The sequence below is a fragment of the Carassius gibelio genome, chromosome B22 (assembly GCF_023724105.1).
Source record: "Carassius gibelio isolate Cgi1373 ecotype wild population from Czech Republic chromosome B22, carGib1.2-hapl.c, whole genome shotgun sequence".
NCBI classification, from domain to species: Eukaryota; Metazoa; Chordata; class Actinopteri; order Cypriniformes; family Cyprinidae; genus Carassius; species Carassius gibelio.
In genome coordinates, this window is record NC_068417.1 from 48211218 (window position 1) to 48216217 (window position 5000).

The 5000-nt window shown below is 39.4% G+C and overlaps 6 non-coding genes across 6 annotated transcripts in view; all 6 read right to left on the reverse strand.

Moving 5' to 3' along the window:
* LOC128008962 (5S ribosomal RNA) overlaps nt 1 on the reverse strand; it is a 119-nt gene extending 118 nt beyond the window's left edge. The window contains exon 1 of the ribosomal RNA XR_008180684.1: nt 1. This exon is cut by the window's left edge and continues 118 nt beyond it. This is a non-coding gene — a ribosomal RNA (5S ribosomal RNA).
* A 2573-nt stretch (nt 2-2574) lies between these two features.
* Nucleotides 2575-2693, reverse strand: LOC128004971 (5S ribosomal RNA). Its single transcript, XR_008177641.1, has one exon. It is a non-coding gene; the product is annotated as a 5S ribosomal RNA (ribosomal RNA).
* A 520-nt stretch (nt 2694-3213) lies between these two features.
* LOC128004208 (5S ribosomal RNA) lies at nt 3214-3332 on the reverse strand. Its single transcript, XR_008176903.1, has one exon. It is a non-coding gene; the product is annotated as a 5S ribosomal RNA (ribosomal RNA).
* Nucleotides 3333-3705: 373 nt separating this feature from the next.
* LOC128009308 (5S ribosomal RNA) lies at nt 3706-3824 on the reverse strand. The gene has a single exon (XR_008181022.1). It is a non-coding gene; the product is annotated as a 5S ribosomal RNA (ribosomal RNA).
* Nucleotides 3825-4045: 221 nt separating this feature from the next.
* LOC127995390 (5S ribosomal RNA) lies at nt 4046-4164 on the reverse strand. Its single transcript, XR_008168340.1, has one exon. It is a non-coding gene; the product is annotated as a 5S ribosomal RNA (ribosomal RNA).
* Nucleotides 4165-4385: 221 nt separating this feature from the next.
* LOC127997403 (5S ribosomal RNA) lies at nt 4386-4504 on the reverse strand. Its single transcript, XR_008170267.1, has one exon. It is a non-coding gene; the product is annotated as a 5S ribosomal RNA (ribosomal RNA).
* Between the last annotated feature and the right edge of the window lie 496 nt (nt 4505-5000).

Consider the following 5000-nt stretch of genomic DNA (forward strand, 5'->3'; position numbering starts at 1 on the left):
CGAAGTCTGCTGCAAAGAGAGGGCTATTTAAAGAGCAGCCAATCTTATCGCCAGTACATTATATAAGTAGGAAAGAAAGCCCAAAAGCTTAAAGCACCTGGTATTCCTAGGCAGTCTCTCATCAAAGTACTAACCAGACCTAAACCTGCTAAGATTCAGAGATCGGGCATTGACTCTATTTTTTGGCAAAATTATTATATACTAAGTGACAAATGTCCAAAAAGCTTACAGCACCTGGTATTAACAGGCAGTCTCCCATCCATGTACTAACCAGGCCCAAACCTGCTAAGATTCAGAGATCGGGCATTGACTCTATTTTTTTGCCAAATTATTATATACTAAGTGAAAAATTTCCAAAAAGCTTACAGCACCTGGTATTCCCAGGCGGTCTCCCATCCAAGTACTAACCAGGCCCAAACCTGCTTAGCTTCCGAGATCAGACGAGATTTTTTTTTTTTTTTTTTTTTTTTTTATTAACAAATTTAAAATATTTCATTAAAAACATTGTACACATTTTCCACAGAAGCATAACAAACAACAACAATAATTATTTGCCACAGGTTTGATAAAATCCATTTCTCTAAACACCAAACACATTTATTTCACTTTACATTCAATAAATAACCTTTTATCTCCATTTTTCTTTTTGAAATACAATTAAGGCATTAGCATACCATGATACAATGTATAAAAACATTATAATAATAAATAATAATACAAATTTAAACCAAACATTGTATTCTTAGTCTACCTCCTCCTCCTCATCTTCCCTCAACACTTGAAATTTATTCTCAAACAAATGTTTCCCCTTATTGTATTTTTCCCTAAAATGTCTTTTTTTTCTGGCCACATTCACATTTGGTATTACCTTAAGGGTTCTCCTTCTTAATGTCACCCTTTTGTCCTTTCTATCATCCATTCTGTCCACTCCTTTCTCCTCTTCAGTTATCTCTTGCATTTCCTCCTCCTTTTCTTTTAGTCCTTGGTTCTCCATTTCCTCCAATGCCCCTTGTGTTACTTCCTGTGATGTCAATATTCCTTTGTCCATTTCTCCTTCCAGCCTTTTCTCTTCCAATTCCATTTCTTTCTCCTCTTCAGTTATCTCTTGCATTTCCTCCTCCTTTTCTTTTAATCCTTGGTTCTCCATTTCCTCCAATACCCCTTGTGTTACTTCCTGTGATGTCAATATTCCTTTGTCCATTTCTCCTTCCAGCCTTTTCTCTTCCAATTCCTTCTTATTTTCCACAATAGCCTCTTTATTCACACCATCCTCTTCCTCATTCTCTCCACCATTTTGTAATTCAGTTTCTTTTGACATTCGCCCTCCTACACCTTCTGACTCTTTATTTTGAATTTCATTCTCCATCCAACACTCACATCTTATGATCACCTTTCTGCAATCCGGGCACTTAATTGCATCGCAATCCCTTGCGTAATGACCCTGGCCATTGCACTGATGACATTTAAAATCTGGACAGTCTTTGAACACATGTCCCGGATTCATGCACAATCGACAGGTTTTAACCTGACGATCATGCATGATCCTGAAATACTGTGTTCCCTCCTCCGTATCAAACTTTGTACTGTATGGCAGAGACACTACTTCTTTAGGAAATTTCACCCTTAGGTACCTTGTACCATCCGCAATGTCTGTGCCTGGATACATTCTTCTTATGATGTCTGAAACAGGTGTTACGCCCCAATTTTGTAATTTAATTAAAATGTCAGAGTCCTCAATATAGGCTGGCAAATGTATGAAAGAAACCACATACTCCCTTGTTTTCAGTTGTCGAATCTCACACAGTTTTCCTTTTATCATTAATCCTTCATCTAATCCATCGCACGCCTCCCTGTTTATCAGTGTAATTTCATATTCTTTTACTTGCCTTGGTCTGACTGCTAGAATCTTTCCTCCTCCAATCCTTTCGTTCACTGCTTTGATAATGTCCTCTGCTCTTGCATCTCTCTGATCCGCCATGTCAACAATTACTGTAGCCTCTTTAGAGTAAATCCTCTTGTTATAATCCATTCGTCCTTGTCCATCTCGTTGTTCTTTATCCATTTCTTTGTCTGTTAGCACTCGTCTTCCTCCTGCCATGTCCACTTCTTTGCCATGTAATCCATCCATTTTTCAAACAAAAGAAAAATTTCTCCCCAGACAGCAAACTGCTGCTGGGAAGTATAAAAACTATAACAAACAAAAATCAATAAGTTGCAAAAGAAATAAATCTTTACGCAGATAAAACAAAACAAAAAACACAAGGTGAGCCTCTCTCACCTACTGCCTACTACAAACTGCCAACTCACTTCCTGTGTGGCTCACTAGCGTTGCCAGGTTGGTTTGGCCGTAAGCGAAGTTTGCTGCAAAGAGAGGGCTATTTAAAGACCAGCCAATCTTATCGCCAGTACATTATATAAGTAGGAAAGAAAACCCAAAAACTTAAAGCACCTGGTATTCCTAGGCAGTCTCTCATCAAAGTACTAACCAGACCTAAACCTGCTAAGATTCAGAGATCGGGCATTGACTCTATTTTATGGCAAAATTATTATAAACTAAGTGAAAAATGTCCAAAAAGCTTACAGCACCTGGTATTCCCAGGCGGTCTCCCATCCAAGTACTAACCAGGACCAAACCTGCTTAGCTTCCGAGATCAGACGAGATCGGCCATAGCCAGGTTGGCATGGCTGTAAGCGAAGTCTGCTGCAAAGAGAGGGCTATTTAAAGAGCAGCCAATCTTATCGCCAGTACATTATATAAGTAGGAAAGAAAGCCCAAAAGCTTAAAGCACCTGGTATTCCTAGGCAGTCTCTCATCAAAGTACTAACCAGACCTAAACCTGCTAAGATTCAGAGATCGGGCATTGACTCTTTTTTTTTTTTTTTTTTTTTTTTTTTTTTTTAATGAAAGATTATTATATAATTCGTGAAATTTTCCAAAAAGATTAAAGCACCTGGTATTCCCAGGCAGTCTCCCATCCATGTACTAACCAGGCCCAAAGCTGCAAATATTCAGAGATCGGGCATTGACTCTATTTTTTGGCAAAATTATTATATACTAAGTGAAAAATGTCCAAAAAGCTTACAGCACCTGGTATTAACAGGCAGTCTCCCATCCATGTACTAACCAGGCCCAAACCTGCTAATATTCAGAGATCCGGCATTGACTCTATTTTTTGGCAAAATTATTATATACTAAGTGAAAAATGTCCAAAAAGCTTACAGCACCTGATATTCCCAGGCGGTCTCCCATCCAAGTACTAACCAAGCCCAAACCTGCTTAGCTTCGGAGATCAGACGAGATCGGGCATAGCCAGGTTGGTATGGCCGTAAGCGAAGTCTGCTGCAAAGAGAGGGCTATTTAAAGACCAGCCAATCTTATCGCCAGTACATTATATAAGTAGGAAAGAAAACCCAAAAGATTAAAGCACCTGGTATTCCTAGGCAGTCTTTCATCAAAGTACTAACCAGACCTAAACCTGCTAAGATTCAGAGATCGGGCATTGACTCTTTTTTTTTTTTTTTTTTTTTTAATGAAAGATTATTATATAATTCGTGAAATTTTCCAAAAAGATTAAAGCACCTGGTATTCCCAGGCAGTCTCCCATCCATGTACTAACCAGGCCCAAACCTGCTAAGATTCAGAGATCCGGCATTGACTCTATTTTTTGGCAAAATTATTATATACTAAGTGAAAAATTTCCAAAAAGCTTACAGCACCTGGTATTCCCAGGCGGTCTCCCATCCAAGTACTAACCAGGCCCAAACCTGCTTAGCTTCCGAGATCAGACGAGATCGGGCATAGCCAGGTTGGTATGGCCGTAAGCGAAGTCTGCTGCAATGAGAGGGCTATTTAAAGACCAGCCAATCTTATCGCCAGTACATTATATAAGTAGGAAAGAAAACCCAAAAGCTTAAAGCACCTGGTATTCCTAGGCAGTCTCTCATCAAAGTACTAACCAGACCTAAACCTGCTAAGATTCAGAAATCGGGCATTGACTCTATTTTTTGGCAAAATTACTATAAACTAAGTGAAAAATGTCCAAAAAGCTTACAGTACCTGGTATTCCCAGGCGGTCTCCCATCCAAGTACTAACCAGGCCCAAACCTGCTTAGCTTCCGAGATCAGACGAGATCGGGCATAGCCAGGTTGGTATGGCCGTAAGCGAAGTCTGCTGCAATGAGAGGGCTATTTAAAGACCAGCCAATCTTATCGCCAGTACAATATATAAGTAGGAAAGAAAACCCAAAAGCTTAAAGCACCTGGTATTCCTAGGCAGTCTCTCATCAAAGTACTAACCAGACCTAAACCTGCTAAGATTCAGAAATCGGGCATTGACTCTATTTTTTGGCAAAATTATTATAAACTAAGTGAAAAATGTCCAAAAAGCTTACAGTACCTGGTATTCCCAGGCGGTCTCCCATCCAAGTACTAATCAGGCCCAAACCTGCTTAGCTTCCGAGATCAGACGAGATCGGGCATAGCCAGGTTGGTATGGCCGTAAGCGAAGTCTGCTGCAAAGAGAGGGCTATTTAAAGACCAGCCAATCTTATCGCCAGTACATTATATAAGTAGGAAAGAAAGCCCAAAAGCTTAAAGCACCTGGTATTCCTAGGCAGTCTCTCATCAAAGTACTAACCAGACCTAAACCTGCTAAGATTCAGAGATCGGGCATTGACTCTTTTTTTTTTTTTTTTTTTTTTTTTTAATGAAAGATTATTATATAATTCGTGAAATTTTCCAAAAAGATTAAAGCACCTGGTATTCCCAGGCAGTCTCCCATCCATGTACTAACCACGCCCAAAGCTGCAAATATTCAGAGATCGGGCATTGACTCTATTTTTTGGCAAAATTATTATATACTAAGTGAAAAATGTCCAAAAAGCTTACAGCACCTGGTATTAACAGGCAGTCTCCCATCCATGTACTAACCAGGCCCAAACCTGCTAAGATTCAGAGATCCGGCATTGACTCTATTTTTTGGCAAAATTATTATATACTA